Source organism: Leptopilina boulardi, unplaced genomic scaffold (assembly GCF_019393585.1).
Source record: "Leptopilina boulardi isolate dan_hultmark-lab unplaced genomic scaffold, ZJU_Lbou_2.1 LbouV2_249, whole genome shotgun sequence".
NCBI lineage: Eukaryota > Metazoa > Arthropoda > Insecta > Hymenoptera > Figitidae > Leptopilina > Leptopilina boulardi.
Genome location: NW_026137806.1, coordinates 529,443 through 556,117, shown reverse-complemented (window position 1 = coordinate 556,117; position 26,675 = coordinate 529,443). Strand labels below are relative to the sequence as shown.

Here is a 26,675-nt window from a genome sequence, read left to right as displayed (position 1 = left end):
ATTTGAGTCAATTATATTTTTTCTTGTTTCAATTAAAAAAAAAATGATTTTGAATATATTTAATTTAAATACAAATTATTTGATTCAAATAAAAATTATTTAATACAATATTTATTTGATAGAAATAAATTTTTTTAAGATTAAACAAATTATTTTAATAAAGAAACTTTAATTTCAGCATCAATAGAAAAAAATAGTAAATTATATCAAAAAGTAAATAAATTCTATTATAATCTTTAAATTGATTTTTCTTTTATCAAAATTGAGATATATTAGTTTGGTTTGCGAGTTGAAATTAAATAGAAGGGAAGTAGTTTGTAGATATAAAAAAAAAATGGTTCCAATGAATGGACATGAAATTCTTTGTACTTGTCTTGAAAGGTATATATATATATAGAAAATGTACTGATATCTCCTTTGATATATAAACCATAGAGGAATTCTTATGACAAATCAAAAAATAAAAAATTCTTGAGATGACTTTCACAATGGCTAAAAGTGGAAATCGAATCTTTAATTCAATACCCACGACTGTTTTAATTTGTCTCATCTGTCTTTTCAATTTGAAAATTGAGAATTTTCTTAGCCTATATTAGTGATAAATGAAACGAGAAATTGAAACTGAGTGGGAAAAATTACTAATCCCTTTGTCAGTAACATTCATTATCTTCATTATAAAAAAAAAAATTTGATATCCAGACAAACTTTTCAGAAACTAAAGATTAATGAAGCTTTTTATTAAGCTTGATCAAAAAGACAAATTATAAAAATTTTACAAGATATATAAAAATCAATAGTGAAAGAAAATACTGAAATTGTGGGGGAAAAAAAAGTTTTTATTTTTATTATACTAAAATAATAGATAATTTTAAATTATAAAATTTTTTTCAACTATTTTTTTTTTCAGTTTGAAAATAATGAATTTCAAAACTACGTATAAATTTTTTAATCGTTGCTCACAAAAAGAATCTTTATTTTCTTCATTTTGTTACATCCCAGTAATATCATGTTTATGTTTCATGCATGTCTCTCGTTAAAATATCTCTCACGGAACTTGATACAGAGAGTATATAATGGAGGTTATTTGAATCGAAATAGAGAATTAATTGAAAATTATTAAATTTTCTATATATATATATTGCAAAATTCATCAAAACAATTATTTGTAATTAATTGTTTAATTATGTAAGAAAATTTATAATTGCAATAATAATTGTTTTATGAGAAACATGATTAATCAGAGAGCATTTTGCTGATTATTGCGATAATATAGAGAAGTGTAAATTACTGTGAACCGCAAATATAATGAAGCAATATAATTAATAATAAATTTTGTACATAATTTTGAAATATATTTTCAACTGTCCGCTATAATCAAAAACATTTAATTTCAATTTAAATGTTTTAATATCAACGATATACAAAGTAAAATATTGATGATAAAAAATTTTAAAATGGAACATGACAATTTTTTTTTTTTTTTTTTTTTTTTAATGAAAATCTCGTTTTTTAAATTGTCTTTCTAAAAGTCATATTCAGCTCGTTAGTCTTTGTTCTTAGAGAAAGTGAAAACCACCCTTATATCCTTTTCGAGCGACCCCAGGTGTATTTTCAAGAGCCAAACAAGGTTTCATTATTTTGGTTAGACGAAATCATCATCCCTTTGTCAAAAAGTCAGAACAAGTCAAGTGGCTTACAGTCGAATTGGAAATATAGAAGGAAAAAACGATTCTGAATTTTTATCAAATATTTAATTTCTTTTTAAATTATAAGCATTTTTTTTTTTTTAATATTCAATAACATATTAAAAATTTCTACGAAACAAAAAAAAAAAAAATTCAAATTTGTGTTTAAGTAGAAAATTCCTTCTTAATCAGACTAAATTTCCAAGAAAGTGGAAAAATCCGATAAAAAAAATATTTAATTCGAAATTTTAAATCAATATTAGACACAATTTTTTTTTTTTATATAGTTTTCTAAATACAGTAAATTTTTGATTTAGTCAGCCTTTTTTCCAACAATGTGAAGAAGAATTGAAGACGAGCAATTAGAATTTTTCACTTAAGTAGAAAAAGGCCTATTTAGGTCAGACTCTTGTATAATAAATCCATAAAAAATTATTTGACGCATCGAAAATAGTAATAGAAAAATAGAAAATAATTTTATCGTATAAATAATTTAAATTTCATTTTTATTAAACAAAAATTGTTATCACAACAAATCGACAATTTGCTATATAGATAAAAAAAAAGATGACAACACGATAAAAATTTTATAAACTTACAAAACATAAACTATACACACATTATAAATTATTTTCAGGTATAGAAAAAAAAGACGACAGACCCTCTATTATATATATATATATATATATATATATATATATATATATATATATATATATATATAAGTCTGGGAAAATGGTTTTTTACGAACGCCTAATAGACTTATATGGATATCCTCATATATTATGTAATTCACTTTTAGCTGAAAAAGAAATGATAAAGTTATACTATATATAATATACTTGATGTTAGGGATCAGATAAAATCCACATACAAAAAAAGAAGAATGAACTTGTATGTTGCAGGTGGTTTTCATAAAAGAAAAATCATTTATATTTAAAATTTGATTGTCGTGTATTATCGTTGGTTCATTCAGAATTTGCAATTGAATAATTTTTAATAATATTCTTTTTTGTATATTTTAAAGGAATAATATAATAAAATTTTTTATAGTTGAAAAAAATTATTATACTCTTTAAATTAGTTAAAATTGATTTACTCACCTTAAAAAAAAGTAATCTTCATTCTAGAGGATTCCTCTAAATGTAATGCATATTTTCCTCTTAATTTTGATATCAAAAGTAATAATCTTAAGATTTTCCTCTCGAAAAAATCCTCTTAAAGGAAGAATAATATTCTAATATTTTGACAAGTTGAAAATAACCGTAATACACAGGTTTTGAATAAATTATTAGACAATAATGGTTATGTATTGATAATAAAGTACAGTTTTGACACATTGAATTAAATTGTTGATATCAAAAAACCTCAACAAAAAAAAAAATTCCTAGTGTTATTAATGTCAAGAGAACCAATAATTTTTTTGAATTTGAATAATATAATAAATATTTAATAAGATTTAATTATTTACATTCAAAAAAGGTAAATTATAATAGATTCCTGGAATAAAGAATGAAATATTGGTTTTTAATTAAACATTTCTGAAAATATCCACCCAGATTTAAATCATTTAGTAAATCTTCGAGTCTCTTTTTTATTTTGGTCTTTCGATTTATAACACAACACTATTAATGACAAAATACGAAAATTGACAGTTTTGAAAAACAAAAGCGCAAATGTCAAATAGGAAAAAAATGTAACTTTTCCTTTTTTCAAATATACTAAATTTAAACAGGAAAATCGTAATTGAAGAGGAAAATGCAAAAGTACTCCATTTTGTCATTGTTCCATTACAACAAAGAATAAAAATATTCTACAGTGAAATGGAATATTCGTATTTTAAGGCCAGGTCCAAGTCGAGTCAGCTGTTCCTTTGAAGTTTCAATGTAACAGCTGACACGACTTGGACCTGGCCTTAAGGCGGAATATTCAGAGGATTTTAGAAGAGGAATTTTCCTCTAAAATTAAGATTACTTTCTTTGGGTGTAATTTATATTAATTGGAATTTTCAATAATTTTTTTTTAGTTAAAATATTATAATTTGATTTAATAATATTTTTTTTTTTTTACTAAACTTTTTAGTGAAAAATGTCCTTGACTTTTATATAAATAATCTAGATAGTTTCTATATAGTTTAAGTATCTAGAAACTAGATAGTTTCCATATAGTTCAAGTATCTAGAAACTAGATAGTTTCCATATAGTTCAAGTATCTAGAAACTAGATAGTTTCCATATAGTTCAAGTATCTAGAAACTAGATAGTTTCCATATAGTTCAAGTATCTAGAAACTAGATAGTTTCCACGTAGTTGAAATATATTTTAAATCTAGATAGTAACAACTGTCGTGACATTTCTAAATAATCTATCACTAGATCCCATATAATTTACCTATCTAGAAACTAGTTAGGCTAACTGTTTTGTACTTTCTTAAAAATGCGTAAAATAGATTTGCACATTGTTTAATAGTATCCAAAAATTGATTAGTCGTAGCGTTACAATTTCCAGCTAGTTTTAATACAGTTAAACTATTCAATAATTATTTGGAAATTAGTAAAACTGTTTAAAAACGTGAAATATTTCCAATGAAGAAAGGTAGAGATTTTTTCTAATCTTGTGAATGTCAATGCTACGAAATAAGAAAAAATAAAAGTGGTACGCTTCGTGATAGTCGAAGGAGAGCATGAAGGATACCACAGCACTTGTAGAGAAAGAGAGAGAGAGAGAGAGTGACACTAGTTATTCTGGTGGGGAAAAAATTATTCTTGCGTGCTTGGAGTGATAATAGAGATCAATTGTCAAGTTTCTATTTTTTTTTTTTTTTTCTTTTTTTTTCTTATATTCTTGAATTGTTTCAGGCGTCTGCGCCTGATAGAGTATGTGTGGAAGAGAGATAGAGTCACAGAATCGGGAGGAGTTAACCAGGGTGGCAAAGGTAGAGTCTGCAGTAGTCGCCTCCGAGCCGTTGAGCCGTCGCGATGCGGGCGGCAAGTCCGACATCTTGAAAGCTCGGGATACCAACCTCTCTATTTGTCATTCCTTGTATCTCATATACAATATAGTTTACTCCACATATCCCAAAAAATTTATTTCTATTTATTATCAAAAACAAGAGACAATTCAAATGTCTTCTCATTGGCAATTTAAAGTTTCATTTATTGAAATTCATATCATTAACACCACGTGTCCAATGAAAAATCGGTAATTTAATTAATGAAAATTATTTTTTAAATATTGTTTTAATCAAATTTTTTATATCCCACAATTCATTTCTCGGATGATTTTTTTGAATTATTTTTTGAGGTTAGGATTTTTAGCGCCAATTCATCACTTCCGGATGAAGGTTACAGATGGCGCGCATGAAAACCAGGAGAAACAAGTACCGATCTCATCGGAGGCAGAAAGGTACAAATTAATAGAAAACAAAAATTAAGTATATAGAGAAATATTTAAGGAAAAATAAAAAGGATTGAGATTGAAAAACAGTGACGAGAGGAGAATAAAGCCGATAATCTCGGGTGAAAAGGATTAAAGATATATATATATATATTCGAAAAGAAAATATAAGAGCGTGGAAGAGATAAAAAAATGTATATAAACGAAATGTGGGAGAATGAGAGAAATCAGAAAAATGTCAAAAAGGATTAATGGCTGATGCTACTAAAAGATAATTCCATCTGAGATTTGATATCCGTTGATAATAGGACTTTTGACCCTTTTTTCAAATATTTGCCTTTATATATATATATGTTTAGTAACTCCTAGGACAAATATAATTTTTAATTATATTATCTCTTGGAAGATTGTTTTTTTTTATCTATACAAGGTATGTGCCGCCATATTGAAATCATAAACGAAAAATCGATTATTATATATTCCTAAAAGAGACAAGTATCTAGTAAAATAGTTTTAATTTATTTTAATTAAAAATTGTTGAAACTTTAGTATAGAAAAATATAAATCAAGAAAAAGAGTGAACATTTAACAAGAGAAATTTTAAATAATATTAATAACAATAATTGAAAATTACATCTGTTTTAAAAAAGCAATAAATTAACAATTAAAATATATGTGACGCCGCACGAGAAAAGGTACCTATCCCCGAAATAACATTAGGCTTAGTTTTCCGTGTATAGAGTACGGAAAACTGAGCCTAATGTTATTTCAGGGATAGGTACCTTTTCTCGTGCGGCGTCACATATGAAGATTTTTTTGGAGAAAAAAAAAAAAAATTGGGAAAAGAATGAAAATTAAATTTTTATTATTAATTAACAAAAAAAAAAAAAGAAATTGTTATAAATTCTGAGACGATATTTAATAATAAATTGAAATTTTCTACGACAATTATAGAATAATTACACTTGCGCTATAAGTTTCTATTATTCAAAGTGAACATGAGTCAAATATCAAGGTACCTACAATCAAAATTAATTAACGACTTCGGAAACCAATGAATATACTCGGCTCAGTGAGTCGTGACACAGATACCTCGACATCCGACTAATATCGTGTTTGTGACAACATCTCTATTCCGCCAAAAGTCAAACTCGACTCTCTCTCTCTCTCTCTCTAACCCTCCATAATCGAGTGGAAAACATGGTGGTAATTAAATTCTACATAATTGACACCTCTTTTCCACTATCATTTTCTAAAAAAAAAAAAAAAGAAAGGAACATTTTTTCCAAATTTTAAATACAGAAAAAATTTATTTTAAATAATTTTTTTTGGAAAATTTAAAAAAATTGATATTTAATTTGAGAATTTTATTTAAAAATATAATATTTAGTTAGAAAATTTAATTTAAAAAAAGTATTTTTTTTTTTTAACAAATATTTGGTAGAAAAAAATATTTCATAGTGAAAAAAGAAAAAAAACAAACTCAAACTGTATAGTGTTTAATTTACAAATTATTGCTGGAGGACGAGATTGAAAATATCTAACAATCTGTCATTTTCGATAATCCCCTCCTTTCTTTTTAGCTCTCGCGCAAAAGATATTAATTCCATATCGCAAATTGAATCAACCTTTCTCATCAGATTTTTTTTTCTTTTTAGCCCTGGCTTATTTTAATCTTTTTACAATTCATTCTTGTAATTATTTTCAGAACAGCTATAAAAATTCATAAAGGTTTTTTTTTTCCTTTTTTTTTTAAAAAAAAAATAAAAATCTCTTCCATTTTTATTCGAAAGAAAAGTTTTGTTTGGTTCAATATATTTAAATACTTTTTATATGTAAAAATAAGATAAGAAAACAATGAGAAATAATAAAATAAGAAGTGGAAAAAAATAGAATAAAAAAACTAACAAAAATATACGTTTATTTAAAGTATAGAAAACTGTTTCTTTATGAATTTTCGCATCAATTTTTGTAGTTTCTATGTACATAGATATATTGTGTTAAAGGGAATTGTCTTCTGGGATTTTTTTTTTGTTTTTTTTTATGAAAAATAGGTCAACTGAAGTACACGTGTTTTGCAAGACAAGTAGACAATTACGAATAGAGTATATGATGAATTCTGCATATCATTTGCAAGTTTTTATACTTCAGGGATAAAATCTTCCGTTTGATTGAATTAAAATTGTGACTCCCCAGTGATTGTTCAAGGATATATACCTATATAAATTCAATATATATATATATATATATATATTTTCATATAAATTGATATTTTATTTTCAAATAAAATTTTCCCATCTGATATAAATATTGACTCGAAAATATATTCTTGTTCTCTTGAATTAAATTGAAAATAATCTTTTTTTTCATTTCTTTAAAAATTATTTACTAATTTTTGTTTAATTTTCCAAAAACAAAGGCGCAAATGATTGTGAAAAATTTTCTTTCATTTCAATTTTATATTCATATTTTCCAAGTGAGAGGTCACACAATATATAGTGATTTTTGATGATTTCATTTGCATGATAAAAAAAAAAAAAAAACGAAGTACATTTCAATAGAAATATTTGAACGCGCGTAGTTTCATGTTTGTTAACATATATACAAACAGACGCATAAAAGTGATGGTGAATGAATTCGTTTGATAAATGACAAAACCAAATTAAATGCCTTTATTGAATATCAATTAGCGATTAAAAATAAAAAAAAAAAAAGTCTCTGCGGAGAATATTAAATAATATTTTAGATAAATTGAAAATATAATTTTAGATAAATCAAAACTATATCTTTTAGTAATTTGCTATATTTAAACTTAATGATCCGTGTATCAATAAAGTAGAATAAATTTAAAAAGTTTTTAAATAAAAAAAAAAAAATAGTTAAAACTGAAAGAAGCGTTATTCAACAAAGAATTCAACAGGTGGAGCAAGAATTCACTCGACATTGATAAATTATTATCAAGAACCCCCTTGGATTGTACAAGTCACTGAACAAAAGAATATTATATTCTCAATAATTTAACGACTTTAGTCAGATTCATAAAAAAAAAAAAAAAATATTAATAGAAAAAATAAAGAATATTGAATTATCTAGAAAAGATAATATAAATAGAAAAAAAAATTCATTCTGAATTGAGAGAGAGAGAGAGAAAAAAAAAGAGTTATAATTTTAAAAATGAAATGAAGGAAAAAAAATATATAAGTAAAGGGCTGTGTTTGTCTGAAACAAGCGTGAAATTGTTACGCTTCCTCGATTACAGGATACATCTCACCCAACATCAGAGTAGTAGCGTGGAAATAACAAATTGAATTGACTCGTTCGGTTTAATCAGCGCGAACCTGACAATTCCTGATGTAATTAGTAGCAGGACGGAGAAACTCCACAGGGCACCCGAGTTTTCATCGAGCTAATTTCTCTTCGATGTCATTCGAGGCTCTTCCCTTAATGAAAAGAAATAGTCCCTTTCGTGGACAAATAGTCTCTTCTCTGTACCAAACTCACTCTTAAAGTGGTTTTTTTTTTTTTTTTTTCAAACGACCCCAACCTGTTAAAATAAGTTTTCTTTTTTTATAGCTTCTTTACACTAATACAAATTTATCGATTGGACATTCTCCCCCCACCCTTTTATTCTGCTCTTTAAATTGAAAGACATTTTTTTTTTTCGATGAACAGGATTTCATTTCCTATTAACCTTCGCGCTACCCAAATTTTTTTTTTTTTTTTGAAAACAAACTTTTCTTTCAATTGTTACTTAGTATTCGATAAATTAAATATTTACATAAACATTAGATATTATTTAAAAATTCTTTAAATAAAAAAAAAAAATTATTTACAAAATCTTTTTATACCATGCACCTATAAAGTATTCTTTCTAATTTTTCAAGTTTTATAACTTTGCAACTAACCAAACTTTATATAATTATGGTTATTAAAAAAATTAAATTATTAATAAAACAATTTTTAAACAAATTATTATTATTTACTTAATTATTACATAATGCATTACAATTAATTAATTAATATCAAATAAATAAATTATAGGTATATATAATAATATAATAATAATAATAATAATAGTAATAATAATAATAATAATAATAGTAATAATAATAATAATAATAATAATAATAATAATAATAATAATAATAATAATAAACATATAGTTAATTAAATAATTAAATTAATAATTAATAGTTAATCAAATATTAATAATAATATATCAACTACTGGTTTAACAATTTTTTTCGTTTAAACAAATAAATATTTCTTACGAATTTTTTAATCAAAAAAAGAATTCTTTTTTTTTTTTAATTAAAAAAAATGATAAATAACAACATTTATTTGTTTAAAAATTGTTTAAATAAAAATTTAATTTTTTATAATAATTTTTAATTATATAAAGTTTGATTTGTCAAAAAATTAGAAAAAAATTTCATTCTTTAAGTTGTAATAAATAAATAAATAAATAAATAATATAGGAAAAATAATTTTTCTATGACGTGAACAAATTGTTCCTTTTATATATATGTATGTGTATGTATCGGAAGTTCTAATTTTATTTGCACTGTTTCGCGAACAATATCTTAGTCATGAAACACTTGCGTGTCATGAACACTGATGTATTATAGAAATGCGGCCTCAATAGCATAAATCATCATAAAGGTATACATACATATACATATATATGTAAATAATACCTCTCCCATGTCAACAAATATGCTCACGAGCTTTAGCTTCAAATAAAACCCACTAAGTACCTTCAATAAAAGATTCAAGTTTCTGATATAGTTAAAAACAATTCAACATGAAATCAAAGAACCCCGCAACATTTACATGGGAATTTGAAGTCCGGTGAAATTTTCTACAACTTTGTAATTTTGTAGTTTTTGACCTCCTGAACAAAAAATTTAAATGGCAAAATTCAAAAGCTGTGTAATTTAATTTGACTTTGTAAGGGACTTTTTCATTTTCCAGGAAAACATTATATCTAAAGAAATGGAATAAAATTGACTGTTCTTAGTCTACTGCAATTTAGGTTCAATTGGTAGGTTTTTTGAAGGTATTAGGTGTTTTTTTAAGGTAAAAAAATAATAGAGACATGCTGATTAATTTTTTTTGAATTTGTAAGGAATTTTTTCATTTTCCAGGAAAACATTCTATTCTAAAAAATGGAATAAAATTGATTATTCTTAGTCTCCTGCAAATAAGGTTCAATTGGTAGGTTTTTTTGAAGGTAGTAGGTGTTGTTTTAAGGTAAAAAAAATAATAGTCATGCTGATTAATTTTTTTTGAATTTGTAAGGAATTTTTCCATTTTCCAGGAAAACATTCTATTTAAAAAAATGGAATAAAATTGTTTTTTCTTAGTCTACTGCAATTTAGGTTCAATTGGTAGGTTTTTTTGAAGGTATTAGGTGTTGTTTTAAGGTAAAAAAAATAATAGAGACATGCTTTTTATTGACTTTGTGAGGGGTTTTTTCATTTTCCAGGAAAACATTCTATCTAAATGAGGTCAAAAACTACAAAAGTTCAAAGTTGCAGAATATTTCACCGGACTCTAAATTCTTATGTAAATGGTGCGGGGTGCTTGGTTATTATATGAATATATATATATATATATATATATATATATATTTAACCAAATTTTCTTTTTTCTTTTTATTTAAATTTACCTATTAGTAGAATTTTCTGAAAAATTTTTAACATTTATTTTTATTTACAAAGAAAAATCATTTGTTATAAATCTTTCTATATTTGATTCAAATTTTTAATTTCAATTTTTTATTACTTATTGACTATAACTGGACAATAAAAATTTATTTTTTTGACTTTTTTTTTGTAAACATTGTATAAAAAAATGTAGATATGATTTTTTTTTATCATAGTTTTACATGCCCTATAAAAAGCAATACCAATTTTACGATATTTTATACACATATGGAGGTAAATATTTCTCTCAGCTTGTTTGATATTATATTTTATGTAGTTTTATTACATAGAAAAAAAAACAATGAGAAATGTATACAAATTTGTTCATTGTTGAAAAGTAATTTTTTTTTTCGTATTACAAATAGTGTAAATATTTTATCAATTATTTTACCCAGTCATCTATATGTATCAATTCAATTATGTACTTTAAATTGTATTTTATTTCTATGTTATTAAATTCCCAAATTAATATTTGTTTTTCTGATCATTGTCGGTTGTTGTTTTTTTTTTTTTTTTTTTGTAATTGTAAATTTTTAATATCTCACTCACAGTCGATTGCGCATTAATGGCGTTCACGTTTTACAAATCGATGTGCCTCTTCAAGTTATAACCAAATCGACAGGACATTGAGCTACAAACACAAATATACCTCACAATGATTATTTCGATTTTCGTTAATTGACAATTTCGTTATGTACAGAGGGTGATTCAGTTTTGAAAATGTATTGTTCGCGATTATTCCATTCCCAGCAAATATTGAAAATAAAAAAATTTTTTTGTCAATTAAATTTCTTTCATGGAAACGTTTTTGTTTTCTACTCGAATAGAAAAAAAAAATTAATTAGAGAAACAATTCTTAGAATAAAATCAATATATCAATAAAAAAAGAAGTTATATCAAAAATTGAAATGGTGAGAAAAAAAAGGTATAAATCAATCTTTGCACTTTGTATTATAAAAAAAAAAACTTTGGAAGTTTAGAATTAAAAAGTTTTTACCATCCTTAGTGTAATAAATCCATCAATTTTCTTTTTAGGTAAAAGTGACTACACTTTTACAGAAGGTAAACATTTTTTTTTTTGTTCGTAAACCAAAGTTGGGAGATTTTTTTTTTTTTTCTCAGTTCGTTTATATTCGTGAGCAGACCTTCGACTAAAGTTCCTTTTGCATTGAATTTACTCTCGCCCTTCGATATTCATACGTAACAACTTAAAAGAGTGAAAAAGCGTTTTTTTTTCCTTCTACTCTTTATCTCATTTGTCTCCCTATTTCCCTGTCTCGTTTTCTTGAGCAACTTGTTCGTTTGAATTTTAAACGAAGGAGAAATAAATCCGTGGGGTAAATCTCATTTCCTGAATTAAAAACTTTTTTTTTTTTTTTAAATTCAGATATATTTCCTTCGAGTTTTATTTGTAATAATATAAAGACAGCATTTTATTATCGTAAGCTGTTTAAAAAAAAAAAAAAAAAAAAAAAAAATTTCATCTTTAAATTTGTTGCCAGGGAAGGTACCTTTAGAATTTTAACATTGATAGAGGCTTTTAGTATTCAGTATAGAATCTAGATCGTGTCAGAGACTGATTAAAGGATGAGATTGGAAAGGTGATGTTTTTAGGGAATATGCAAATTTGACGAGGCACTGTTTAGACATTCGTGCATTTACGAAAAAGGTCAAAAGGCATAAAATATGTTGACAAAGTTTACTCACGCAGTAAATATGAAAGTCAATTTATTTATCATTTTTAGTAACTTGTTGGGATAAATATAATAAAATTAAGAAATTATTATTATTATTGTTATTTAATAATAAGGAAGAATTTTTTGCAAAAAAAAAAATCATTGTCCTATAAAAAATAAGAAACCGAACAAAAAAAAAAAAAGTATTTTTATATTATCTCTTGCTTTCTGCATATAAAATATACGGACAATAAGATTCTAACTTGAAAACTGCTGAAAGCAACTACAGTAGATCCTGTAAGTCATAGTGACATATCGTGGGATCAAGCTTCGAGACCTTTCGAAATTCGAGATTTACGAGCGATAAAGATTGAGGCGATTGCAAAATCCACGACATTGGCAAATTTCTATTTCCTACAAATAGTTATTATACTGTACAAAAAAAAAAAAAAAAAATTGCACAAAATTTCTTTCCTTAGGCAAAAAAAAAAAAATTAAAATTTTCTCCAAAAAAAAGCACTTACTATTTGAAATTAAAATTAAAGAAAAATGTTTTGTCTGACTGAAACTGGATTTTACTATATACTGAAACTAAAATTAAATTTAATTTAATTATACACAAAAATTGTCTTCTTATTTATTATAATTATAAATTTTGTCCAACTAATACTGATCTTTACTACTGAAATCAATAATTAAATCATTTCTTTGAAACTCATAATATACTTTAAAATTAGTTTTTTAAAATATGTTTATTCTGTCTATATTAATTAGATTAATATTTAATGAAATAAAAATTGAAAAACTGCAATTTTCTATATACAAACTTTTATTATAAGTTTGCAATATGAAGTTTGAAGAAAACCGAATTAAGCTTTACAATTTTTCTTCATTTTAAAATACTTTTCTCGATGCAAAGTTTAAAAGTTATTATAATATCTTTTGCGCCAATTAGTGAAAAAGTGTATAGAAAATGTGATAAAAATTAAAAAAAAAAAATTAAAATTAAATGAAATAAAAATTATGTAAGAGTGTATTGTTTTTTGAGATAAAAAAATTCTTTTAAAAAAATTAGTTACAAATTGTTTTTTTTTAATATTTTTTTATAAATAAAATATTTTTTTCAATGAAACAACAATTTATTGATATAAAAAATATTCCTTTTTTGAAAAATCTATAAATAATTTATAGAAATAAAAATAAGTCTTTTTTTTATTAATATTTTAATATTGAGGTTAATTAAAAGCTTATATAGATAAAATGATAATTAAAACTGTTTTCTAAGTTTCAAGTTTCTCGCCTCAAAAAGCAGAATTATTTCCGTTTTGCCTTTAAGAAGACGGCAAGATAGTAAAATTATTGAGATGAAAAGTTTTCTGACTTTTATGTTTTATTAATTGCTACAAGTTTCAGGAATTCTTATAAAAAAAAAAAATGATTTATATATATATTTTTTTTTTTTGCTTTACTTTAAATTAGAAAAATTTAATGTCCAGGTTCCTTAAAAATTGTAAATTTCAATTTTTACCCGCGGTTTAATTTTTATATTTATAACCAAAAAAAAAAAATCAATTTCCACTCTGTCTCAATTTCTTTTATATTTCTCCACACTGTCAATAGTTTTTTTTTAGAGATTATACAATCCGCAAATAGAAAATCGTGAGACGAAAGATTGAGTTAAATCAAATATTCTCGTTTCATGGTACTGATGAAATCTCATTATTTCACAATTCAAATATCAAATATCGAGCGTCATGATTTATTTAGAATTCATTATATATGATGTGTAGTTTCAATTATGAATGAGATGATACTCTTTAAGATCATTTTTCCTTTATTTTGTGCTTATATATAATTATTCTTTGTTTTTCACAATATAATATTGGAATTTCAATAATTTCTATATTATTATATATTGAAAGAAAAATACTCGGTTACAATTAATCGATTTTCAATTTTTTATTAATATTGAAATTTTACGAAAAATATATTTCAATAATCTCCTGTGGGAAAATTCACAATTCCTTTGACATTGCATAAAACTAATTTCTAAGAAAAATTTATTTTTTAACATTATATATAAAGAGCTGGAATTTTTAAAATAAAATTTTATTTCAATATAATTTTTTAAAAGGAATTTTTTTTATATCAAACAATTTATAATTTAGTGCCGAAAAATTCTTTTTTAATTTTGAGAAAAAAAAAAAAAAAATTATGAAATATAATCTGTATATAATAGAGCACTTTGCATCCAGTGACATTCAAGTAAAAAATCTCTGTTATAACATCGTACTATATTGAGAAAGAAAGTCTCTTGAAAATCTCCATTTTACGTGACATTAAATTAACATAAAACTGTGGAAATCACTATAAAAGATTATCATTTAAAAAAAAAAATGTCATATAAAAATTTTTTTTCGATCTTATAAATTGCCACTGAAATAAAATTTTAAGAAAATTAATGTTTAAAGAAAAATTATAAATATTTTTTAAAAAAAAAGTTAAATCGTAATTAAGTAATATTTTTTTTTTAATTTCAAGATAAAATGAGATGTGTTAATTAAATATTGTAATTCGTAAATAAGTCATTTAAAAGACAGATATATCTTAAAATGACATAATTTCCAGTTGACTATATATAACATGAAATTTTATCAAACTTTTAAATCACTTAATACAACTTGTCGGATCTAATCAATATCAACACGAATTTTAATTTTGCTATTTAGCAATGGAACACGCACACATGAAACAATGAAAAAAGAAGCAAACAGAATTTTTGTTAATTTATTATTTATTAATTTTTTTTTTCAAAATAATATAAATATCAGAAATTGTCTTTTACTACTGAAATTAAAATAATAAAAATTTTAAATTTTTTTGTCTGACTATAACTGAGTGTTACTACTAAAACACGAATTATTACGTCTGACTAAAACCGACTTTAACTACTTAATGTCACAACTAGAGAAATACACTTTTCTTATAACTGAAATTATCACTAAAAAGAAGAAGTCATTAAAAATGTTGATTTTCACTACTGAAACGAAAACAACAAAAATTTGACTTTTACAACTAAAAGAAATTTGAAATTTATTTTACTTTGAAAAAATATTTTTTTCTTCATATATAAGAGTATAGAAATAAAAAATGGAAATTAAAATTGAAAAATTAAATGTCTTAGTAAAAATAAAAAGTAATTAAATCAAATTAAAGACTTTATGCATCAGTGCCAATGTATTTAGAAGAGACTTGTATATACAATGAAGTGTATCCTGTCACAATTAGTGCTCGTAGGCAAATACGTTGCATTATTCGAGTTCTCATGTAGCCTCAAAGGGACGAGGAGTAATCGCTCTTTGTCCTGAATTTGATGTTTCACATTTACCTGATCCGACACTCTAGCCAACCATAATCGTTTCACTGCGGAAGGTTAAAGATTAATTATTGATCTTTGACACCATACGTCCAATTTGCAATGGATTTTAGACAATTTAACTTCATATCACCAATTACATATATAACACAATAAAATAAACATCAGAAAAAAAAGCAATTGAAAAGAAAAAAAAAATCTCGCCTAAAATACTATTTACATATATATTGAAAAGAAATGTGGGATTAAAAATTTGAAATTATATTTTATAAACCAAAAAAACTTTGTAAATTATTATACAAAACAAATTTTCTCTTTTTTTTCAAATCCTTTTATGGATTTCCTGCTTTTTCCAATAAATCCAACATCCTCCTCCTCCTCTTTTTTTTACATCGACTTTTTTTTTGCAGAAAGACATTGTTGAAGCTCGTAAAACACTATATCGAAGACAATATAAATTCCAGCGCCAAAGAAAAAAATAATAATTATAAATACTCTACAAACAATTCAATGTAAGATGAAAATAATGAAACAATCAATACAATAACTAATTGTTAAAAAAAAATTACACTTTGTTAAAACAAATGTAAAAAAAAAGATTTTTTTAAATCAATCAAAAACCAAGAGAAAAATTTAAAAAAAATACCAAAATACTTTTTTGGGCGAAAAAAAATATAACGCATTTAAAAAAAATAACAAAAATTCAAAGGACCAGTTTTTTATTATCATCAAGATGAAAAACAAATATTTATAATAAAAAAAAAAATCTAATTTGCTAAAAATTTACCTATACACTTTTAGAGATTCATTCACTCTCTGATAGAAATATATCAATTAAATCTAGTCAATTATCAACAACAACAACAACAACAACAAAAAAAAAAGATATTTTGTAAGAAAATTTTTTATATAACCTCAATTAATTTTGAATAAAAAAAATTTTTATCTAAACATTCTCCATCCATGACCCCGCTAAACGTCAAATCCGTCTGAGCTGCCAATTTTCGTACCTATAAATATTGATTTTTGTGTATATAAACGGAAAGTGACGTTTATTAAATCGAGGGTCAACAATAATCGAAAACTAAAATTCGATTAGAAAAAATTTGCATTCAACCGAATTGAAAACTATTCGACAAGGTATTGTGAACATCTTCAGAGAAAGTGTCATTCATGTTGCACGAAATGTTTTAAGTGTAAGTTATAGATACTTTTTTTGTGTCTCTTTTTTAATTAGATTTTCATTCTATATCTATATATATATATATATGTAAATATTGCATGAGACTCACTCTTAAAACATGCGCAAAAAAAAGGTGTGGCACAAATCTAATTCCAAATGTGGAAACACACCTTTTGCGATATTGCGTTTTATGTTCTTTTATATATTTGCTTGGTGCATGATTTTTTTTTTTTTTTTTTGCATTAAAATTTGTACATTGAAACAATAATTAATAGACGTGTCTGACTGATATTGACTTTTACTACTGAGAATATATGAGAGTACAAAAAAAAGATGTCTGACTGAAACTGACCGCTACTACTGACAATATAGTAACAAGATTCGAAAATGACATGTCTGACTAGCAACGACTTTTACTACTGTTAATAGAATTATGAAAATAAAAATAATTAACTGTCTAACTGTAACTTACATTTACCCTCTAAATGTTTATCATTTCTGAAAGCATTGTCTGACTAAAATCGATTTTTACCACTGCAATAAAAATTACCGTTTTTGTCTGACTAAAATCACTGTTTACTACTTAAACACAAAAATTACAATTACTTCAACGTTCATTCCGACTAATTATTACTACTTTATTTTTTTTTTGCCAATTTTGAAATTACCAAATATTTAGTGTCTTAAATTTTTACAAAAAAAAAATTAAATGTCGATATAAAATTTGTTAAAAATATATAATTTTTTTTTTAAATTATAAGAGAAAAAATGTCTAATATTATAACTTTTAATAATAATAATTTTAAAAACTTAACGTAATAATTATTTAAACGTTAAAAATAAAACTCACGGGATTATAAGCTAATTACGAGTCATAAAGTAGTTAATATATTTACGAGTTAAACTTTGTTATAACATATTTAAAACCTTAATGAGTTTATATCTCACCACACAATTTGAGAAGTGATAATGTACTTTATCAAATGTTATCCTTTTTTCAGGTAAAATTTATTATCATTATTATTATTATTATGTTATTTTTATTATTACTTTTTTATTATTATTAATATTATATTATTTTTATTATTACTTTTTTATTATTATTAATATTATGTTATTTTTGTTATTTTTGTTATTATTGTTATTATTGTTATTTTTGTTATTTTTGTTATTTTTGTTATTTTTGTTATTTTTGTTATTTTTGTTATTTTTGTTATTTTTGTTATTTTTGTTATTTTTGTTATTTTTGTTATTATTATTACATATATACCGAAAGTTATATAAGAAAAAAAAGTAACAATTTTATAGATGAAATACAAGTTTTCCATATGAAATTAGTTAAAAATGATTGAACAAAAGTATTAATTAAATTTAACTTTTTGTGAATGTGAGTTTAATTAATTTCAAGATGATGGGAGAATGGATCTTGAGATTTTAGAGAATAAACTTCAACTTTGACTTTTGATGGCGTTGTTCGATAGTCTCGATAGCCAAGACTCTTGAAATACTCGACACTCGTGAGAACTACCACTCGACCCTTCTTACTCACAAAGAGTAATGATCTCTGGAGATTTGCCACTAGACCCAAATCCTCATTATGTTCTTCTAACTTTTAACTTAAAAAATCTTTTGCTCAAGTAGTTAAAATTTTACCAAATTTTTTATTGATATAGATTTATCATTTTTTTTTTGTTTTTTTTTTTTACATTAGCACAAATTTTGATAAATCAACTTCTTCATGTTAATCAGTTGGAAAACGAAATTTGTTAGACGATGTTCTGGACCGTGAATTCAACTTCGAACAATAGTGTACCCCAAAACATTCAGTTAACTCGACCCTCGACATTTCCAATTAGAATTTGCAATCCACTTATTGTTCGAAAAATATTAAATTAATTTAATATTTTTTTTTTTATTAAAAAATATTTTGTATATTTTCAAAATTCTTTTTTTTTCTATTTTATTATTAATTTATAATATTTATTTATTATTTTATTTTTCGTTAGTTTATTACATTTGAAATTATTTGTTTCGATAATTACGAATTTATGAAATTAATTTACGATTAATTTCTATTTCAATTTTTTGAAAATAATAATAAACAATCGAAAGTATTAAAATTTTAAACGTATTGTACTATGAATGTGGATCGAAATCATGGCGACATTTCAAGTAACTTTTGAAAAGACAAAAAAAAAAAAAAGGGACAAAATGTTCGAAAACACGTCTTTCTCTCTTTCTAAAAAAGTGAATAACTTATGCTGTCAAATCGACACTTCTCTCAGCACTTCTTCTTCTTCTTCTTCTTCTTCTTTTTAACATTTACATTTTTCATTTCTCGAATCAAAGTCAAATCTTTTTACATTTTCCTTTTACTTGCCAGCGAAAAGATGAAATGCAATGTGAAAAGTTTACTTAGACTTTGTATTTTTCTTCTATATACTTTTACCAATCAAGAATTTGTTTTAATAAGTTGAAAAATTATAATTGAAAAACGAATAAAAAAAAAAAACCAATTACGCATAAATAAATCATTAAAAGAAGTAGTAAAAAAATTTTTTGGTAATAAAAAAAGAAAATTATAATAATATATTTTTGCGATTTCTATTTAAGTACAATTTATTTATAAATTACTAAAATAAGGAAATTTTGATGTAATTTGTATATTTTTCAAAAATTACATTTCTTATATCAATCATCATTTTTCTTCTTTAGAAATAGTAAATCAAAATGAGCTTTGCTTTACATTAAGGAAATAGGTTTCCTACTTCATTTCAACGATAATGTTAATATTCCTCTATTTTCTCAAATTTCAATCTCATCATTCAACATTTAGAAAAATATTTATTATTTTTAAATTTGGAAATTTAACTCATAAATTATTATTTGCCTCAAGTTAATATTTATTTAATAATAAAGTAATTATTCGTAATAAATTTTCTTTCTTTTTACTAATTTACTGATAAATAAATAGCTAATTTTTGCAAAAAAAAAAAAAACTAATTCTGATTTTAAATACAGTGCCAAAAAAAAATAACTATACACAAACTCGTAACATTTATCAAATTTTAGCTCACTTTTCTATAGACCATGCAATCTGAATAGAATTTTATGACAAAATAAAATAGACTGTAAAGTGGAACATTAAGTTTATATCGGAAATTCAATTGGGAAATAGATTGAGTTTTTTTTTTTTCGACATTCAGCAAAATAATTTTCTATTTAAATAGCAATAATATATATACATATTTTCTAAATATTATATTTATTTTCAAAAAAAATTTTCATTAATTTTTACTCTCGAGTAAAGAAAAGTTTGTTTTTTTTCCAAAAAATAAATATATGAAAAAAATAATAAATAGATGTTTAAAAAAAAAAAAAAATTTTTTTTTGAAAAAAAGAAGAAAAATAATATGAGGAAATTAAATTTCGCCTTAGGGATAAACAACCTCTCCTTTATTTAAGTGTTAGAATCCTCGTTTATTTTCTCTCCACTTTCTGTTGTCTTCTGTCAAGACTATTTTTGGTCTTGCCAAACTACTTGCGCGCGTGCTCATAGTCAAAAATATAATAGAAACAATTTAACGTGAATTAATATATATCATCCAAAACGTATATCATGAAGAGACTCTGCGCTAAAATCATGAAAACTTTATGAAAATTCATTAAAATTCTCATAAAAGTTATTAAAATACAAAAAAAACCCTTTTTTTAAAATGGAAACAAAATATTCCACAATTTTTTTTTTTGTTTTGTTACTTTATCCACTTATTTTTATTTATTTAAAAAAAATAAATAGTAATAATAATAATAATATGAATTATAATAATAATAAATGCGTTTCTAAAAAAAAATCGTATAAAAATAAATAAGAGTAATTAATTAACGAGTTCTAAGTATTTGTTTCTCTGACAAATTGGATGCAATTTATTTAAAAGTTTGGTGTAGAATGAAGGTCACCATAAAAAAAAAAAAAAAAAAAAAAACTTTACTTTCAAAACAACTTTCGGAGTTTAGTACGTGATATGTTTTTAGAAAAGCAAAACTTATCTTGAAACTGTAACTATTGTCGAATTTTACTTTTCTTTTTTTCTATTGTCCCGAAAATGAGTAAACTTAATACTTAATTTTCTCCAAATAAAACCCAAGGGTATTTAGTTGAAATGATGAGCTCTTGTTTCTGTTGCTTCAGCTATTTATCATCGACCCACACATAAATATAACTTTTTTCAACAAGTGACGAAAATTTGCGTTTAAAAAAATTGAATTTTTAAAAGAGTTTTCAATTTTCTTTTTTTTTTTTTAACGCACTCATGAAAAAAAAATTTATCAATTTAATTTCTAAATAAAAATATAATTTTAGATGATTTTGGTTTTAATTCCTAACAATGAGATTAATATTAATAACAGTAATAGTAATAATAATAATAATAATAATAGTAATAATAATAATAATAATAATAATAATAATAATAATAATAATAATAATAATAATAATAATAATAATAATAATAGTAATAATAATATTACTAATAATATTAATACATTATTAAAAAAATGGATATTTTTATGAAAAATATATCGTGATAAAATGAAACTAAAATTATTTTTCCTTTTTTGAAATTTTAATTTTCCTCATGTCTACTTTTGATTTAAATCATAATAATAGTGTCATGTAACCGAAAGTAAATTTCCTCTTTAGTAATTTTCCTAATCAAGTTTTAGAAGACTCGTGTTGATTTAAGGTTAGCAATTTATTCACTAAACTAGACCCTTCGTTAGAGCTAAATGAGCCTATAAACATAATGTTTCGTATATAATTTAGATGTCTCTGGTTTTAAATGAAAACACGTAACATTATACAATAATTTTTAATAATTGTTTAAATAAAAGAAAAATATTAATAATATAATTAAAATTTAATATTTATACATATGTAATTTAAGTAGAAAAAGATTATTAATTAGTCAGACATTTTGGAAAAGCTAGTTATTTTATGTTTTGATTAAATTTTACTTTTTTTTCCTATTTATTTGTTATTTTTTCTTCTATTTATACAAAAATTTATTTTCTACATGAGTAGAAAAATCGAGTTTAATCAGACATTGAATGTTAATTTTTATTTATTTTTTTATTTTTTTAAAGCAAAAAAATATATAATTTTAAGTGTATACATAAGAGGCCTAAGAGAATTTACTTTGTCATTTCAAAACAGTGGAACGTAAATGGCTTCGTTCATGAAATTAGCAGAGAGATGCTGTTCGTGATTCAAAAGTTCAGTATCACAACAACTCGCTATATAGTCACAAGACTCTCAGAACGATGTAACTTGGTCACTACCCTCTAGAGATAGGAAATAATTTCGTGAAAATTTCAAAGTTTAATGTCCTTATTTCTCTGAAAAGTTTACAGAACTCATTTCGATAACATTGCAAAAAAAATATATAATTTTTATTATTTCCATTATATTAACAAAAATTAAAAACTTGTCAAATACAAAAAAAAAATAATTAATTTAAAAAAAAAATAATATTTATTTAAAAATAAGATAAATAATTTTTGGCAAAAATTTTTGTAATTCTTTAATAAATTTATTTTCGTTATTATATAATGCAAACAATTCCTTTTGATTTCTTTATTAGCTTTGATAAACCTCTTTTTCATCTATTATGAAATCTGTAATCTCCGTGTATAATCTCTTAAATAACATTTCAATCCTTTATAATTTCCTCGGATACATTCGTAATCCGTAATTCTTTTATAATTCCATCTCTTCATTTTTATTTTAAATTTAAAATGCAAAATATGAAAAGAGAATTAATTTATTTTTTATTTAAATAATATTATATTCAGTAGCATGATATACGAGATAAAAAAAGAAAATTTTTTCAATTCACTTTTTTCTTTCGTTACATTTTTTGTTGAATTTTCATTTTCCTGACTAATTGCTCCATTTATATAGGAGAGGGATGAAATATACACATTACTCATGATGTCCTCTAACATATTTATTCCACATGATGGGAGATGATGGAGAGAAACAGCTAGAGAGATTCTCCTTCGATTTTGTCAGAGTAATTACTCCGTCAACGAAGTTAGTTGCAATATATATATATATATATATATATATGTTGAAAATAAACCCTTATAGTGTGAGTTAGTCGTATCTAGATAAAATATTAAAGATGGAAAAATAGTTCACTATATTGATAATTTATAATATTTTTTTTATTTATTTTTTAAACAGTAATTAACATTTTAATGAGAATAACCACAGTAAATTTAGTGATCAACAATCAATGGTTTTAACTTCCCATTATCGAGGACTTATAATTAAATCAGACTTGACGAGTGACCTCGTTTACAAATATGACCTCAGGTCACGTTCAGAAGCCAATATTTGACTCCCTCTGCACTCGAACTTCCTTCTGACATTAAGAATTCGATTTGAAACATTAGCAATGAATGAAGCTGCGATTTTAAGAGAAAATTTAACGAGTGACACCAATCTAGATATTCCATTTACTTGAAATAGTCACAAGTTTCTTTTTCCCCTTTTTTTTTCGCATCCACTTTTCATTTACTTTGCTGAGAATTTAAAAATTAATTTTTTATTTATTAATAAAGTTTTCTTTTTTTATTATTAATTATATTTTAATATATTATCGAAATTATATTTTATTGACTTTTATAATTAAAAATTTTCCTTTTTTAAAATTATAATTTTTTTCATATGATATAAATTATGTCCCCATTAATTGTGCTTTGTTTTTTTTTTAGTTTATTAATAAATCTAAAGAAATATGAGTGTTTTTCTCCTCTTAAGAAATATCGAAAAACGAAAATTTTTGTGCAACAATATGGCATTGACACAATTTCAAAAATAAGATTCTTGAAAAGAAAGCTTTCAAAAAGCTAACTTTGGGATGATCATTTTCTTGAAAAATTACGTTGGTCTCAGGAGAAAACTTAGCTATAGAAAGAAGCATTTTATAGTTGGCACCTTTGATATCATAAGGGGTAACATAACGAATGGCTTGCCACAATTTGCGGTGCATGCTTTCCACACCAAAAAAAAAAAAAAAAGGAAGTAAATTTATTAGGGAAAAAAAATATGATAACAATTTTTTCCCTTTTTTTTTTTTTTGTTAACAAGTATTAAATTTTCCAAAATTAAAAATTTGTAACTAGTGAAGAAAATAATATAAAAATATTTTTTTTTGTATGAAAATAATTAGAATGAACATTCAGATTTGTACTACCAATTTATTTTTCTATAATTTTAATTTTCTTTTCATAAAAAAAAAGTTCAGGAAAAATATATTGAATACGATTTTTGTGAATTTTTAATATTCTCCCAAGATTTAGAATTGAAAAGTGTTTTTTTTTTTTTAAAAAAAAAGTTTTGACATATTTTTATATTTTGAACCTTTGTCCATTTGTCCACTATTGACTATCACGTCAGAAACTAGAACACGGATATACAATATTGTTTTTCTATTTTCGCATTTATATCTTTCAGTTTTCATTGAAATTATTTTCACTCAAGTTATCATTTATTGATATATAATTCAAAAAATATTTTAAAGGAGAAGAAAATTTTCGACTTATGACAAAGATATACTGAAAAAAAATTTATATTTGTTTTAAATAATAATCAAATACTAAATATATTTATTTTTATTAAATATATTTTTTTTTTATTCAGTATATATATTTTGAATTAATTAAATTGTACATTTGTTTCAAATTACAAAAATTCTTCAAATACAATTAATTGAAAATTTATTTGATTTATGTAAATATTTATTTGATTTAAGTAAACATTTATTTGAAATATTTATTTGATAGCAAATCAAGTTTGAATTATTTGAATAAATTTTTATTTAGTTTAAGGAGAATTTAATTAAGATTTAGATTCACTATATATGATGTGGATTTGATTTTTTTTCGTTTTTGAAGGAAAAGTAAATGAAAAATTTCTTTATTAAGAACACTTGTGATAAGTGGAAGAGAAAGTTGCTTGGTTTATAAATCCTTGGGCTTTGTAATAAAGGAAATGGCTAAAAAAGAAGAAGGAAGGATATAGAGAGAGAGAATATATAGAAATTTATTATTTAGTTTTATCAAAGAATAAATTTGAAAATTATTTGCAAAAAAGGTTTTTTTTTAAAAATATTTATTATTGTTGGGAGATTTAATTTTCATGCTTTGATTTTCACTATATCCAATCTCGTCCAATTAATCTTCTAAACGAACTTCATCCCTTGATACCTGAACCCTATCTGAACTTCGAAGCAAGTCTCGCACTCTCGTTCTGCTTTCTCTCTCTCTCTCTCTCTCTCTCTCTCTCTCTCTCTCTCTCTCTCTCTCTCTCTCTCTCTCTCTCTCTCTCTCTCTCTCTCTTTGCTGATAGTTTGGAAACCACGTCTGTTCTTCAATTCTCGACTTTTCTCTGACCATACCTACAATCACGTCCTTTAGATAGATTGGTGAAAGTCAAAGTTGAACTTTTACGACTCTGGACCAAAATGAGCACGAAATCGGAAAAGTTTAAAGATGAATGTTGTTACTATGTCTTCATCTCTGGTCTCCAACTGCGACAATAAAGAGATTTCCTCGATCAATGACTGCTTTCAGCAAAGAGAGAGAGAGAGAGAGAGAGAGAGAGGGGAAAAGAGAGGAACGTGTCAATTTTATTACAAACTTTCTACTCAGTTTAGCTTTTCATAAAAATAAATATAAGTTCAATATTTTACTCAAGTAGAAAAATCTTATTTAGGTCAGACATTATAGGAGATTTCGAAATTCAAATCTTGAATATATTTTACATTTTTTTTTAAATCTAAAAAAAAAAAAATGACAAATAATTAGAAAGAAAATAGAAAAATCCATATAGTCAAACATCGATTTACAGGTATAGAATTTATATTTTCTTTGAGCATTTTTTTGATTAATTTTTTTTTTTCGAAGAAATTTTCCAGCATGTATAAAATTTTCATGTATTCCTTTAATGTATTTTAACATTATTTCTGTATGCCAATCATCCTATATAAGCTTAAAACAAAGACTTGTAATCTTTAAATTCTGCATGCATCTACAAATATAATATATGCTTGATTTGCAAATATATGCATGCATTCTCAGAGAGCATGAAATTGATTTTCGAACCTCTTCATATTAGCAACTTTTATTTCTAGCTCACCGTTTTTATTTTCAAATAGTTAGAAAATTATTATTTTTCTTTTATATCTTATCACTTGATAAAATTTAAATTTTGAAAAAAAAAAATTATAATCACTCCAACGAAAATCATTCAGATATTAAAATGTACAGAACGATTTTTATGTTTTGGGTCCCCTAAAAATTTTTTTTAATTCTTTTTTATTGTTTAACAAACGAAATTAAAAAAAAAAAAAATTTTTAGGGGATCCGTAACATAAAAATCACCAAAATATTGTTTTTTTTTTTTAAATAAATAATTCACAGTATTGTAAAATTTGATTAGAGATTTTTGAAAAATAATATAATTTTCGCTGAAATAATTTCTTTGTATATTAATCACGGTGAGAAAGAAATTTTTTTTTTTTTTTTTTGCATAGAGTAATATAAAAGAAATTTTTTTTCTTTTTTTTTTCAAAAAAAAAAAAATT

General features: G+C 23.7%; 1 protein-coding gene across 13 annotated transcripts in view; it reads left to right on the top strand.

Annotated features, from left to right (window-relative positions):
• LOC127280707 (potassium channel subfamily T member 2) overlaps positions 1-26,675 on the top strand; it is a 143,095-nt gene that overhangs the window by 19,650 nt on the left and 96,770 nt on the right. The window lies entirely within an intron of this gene.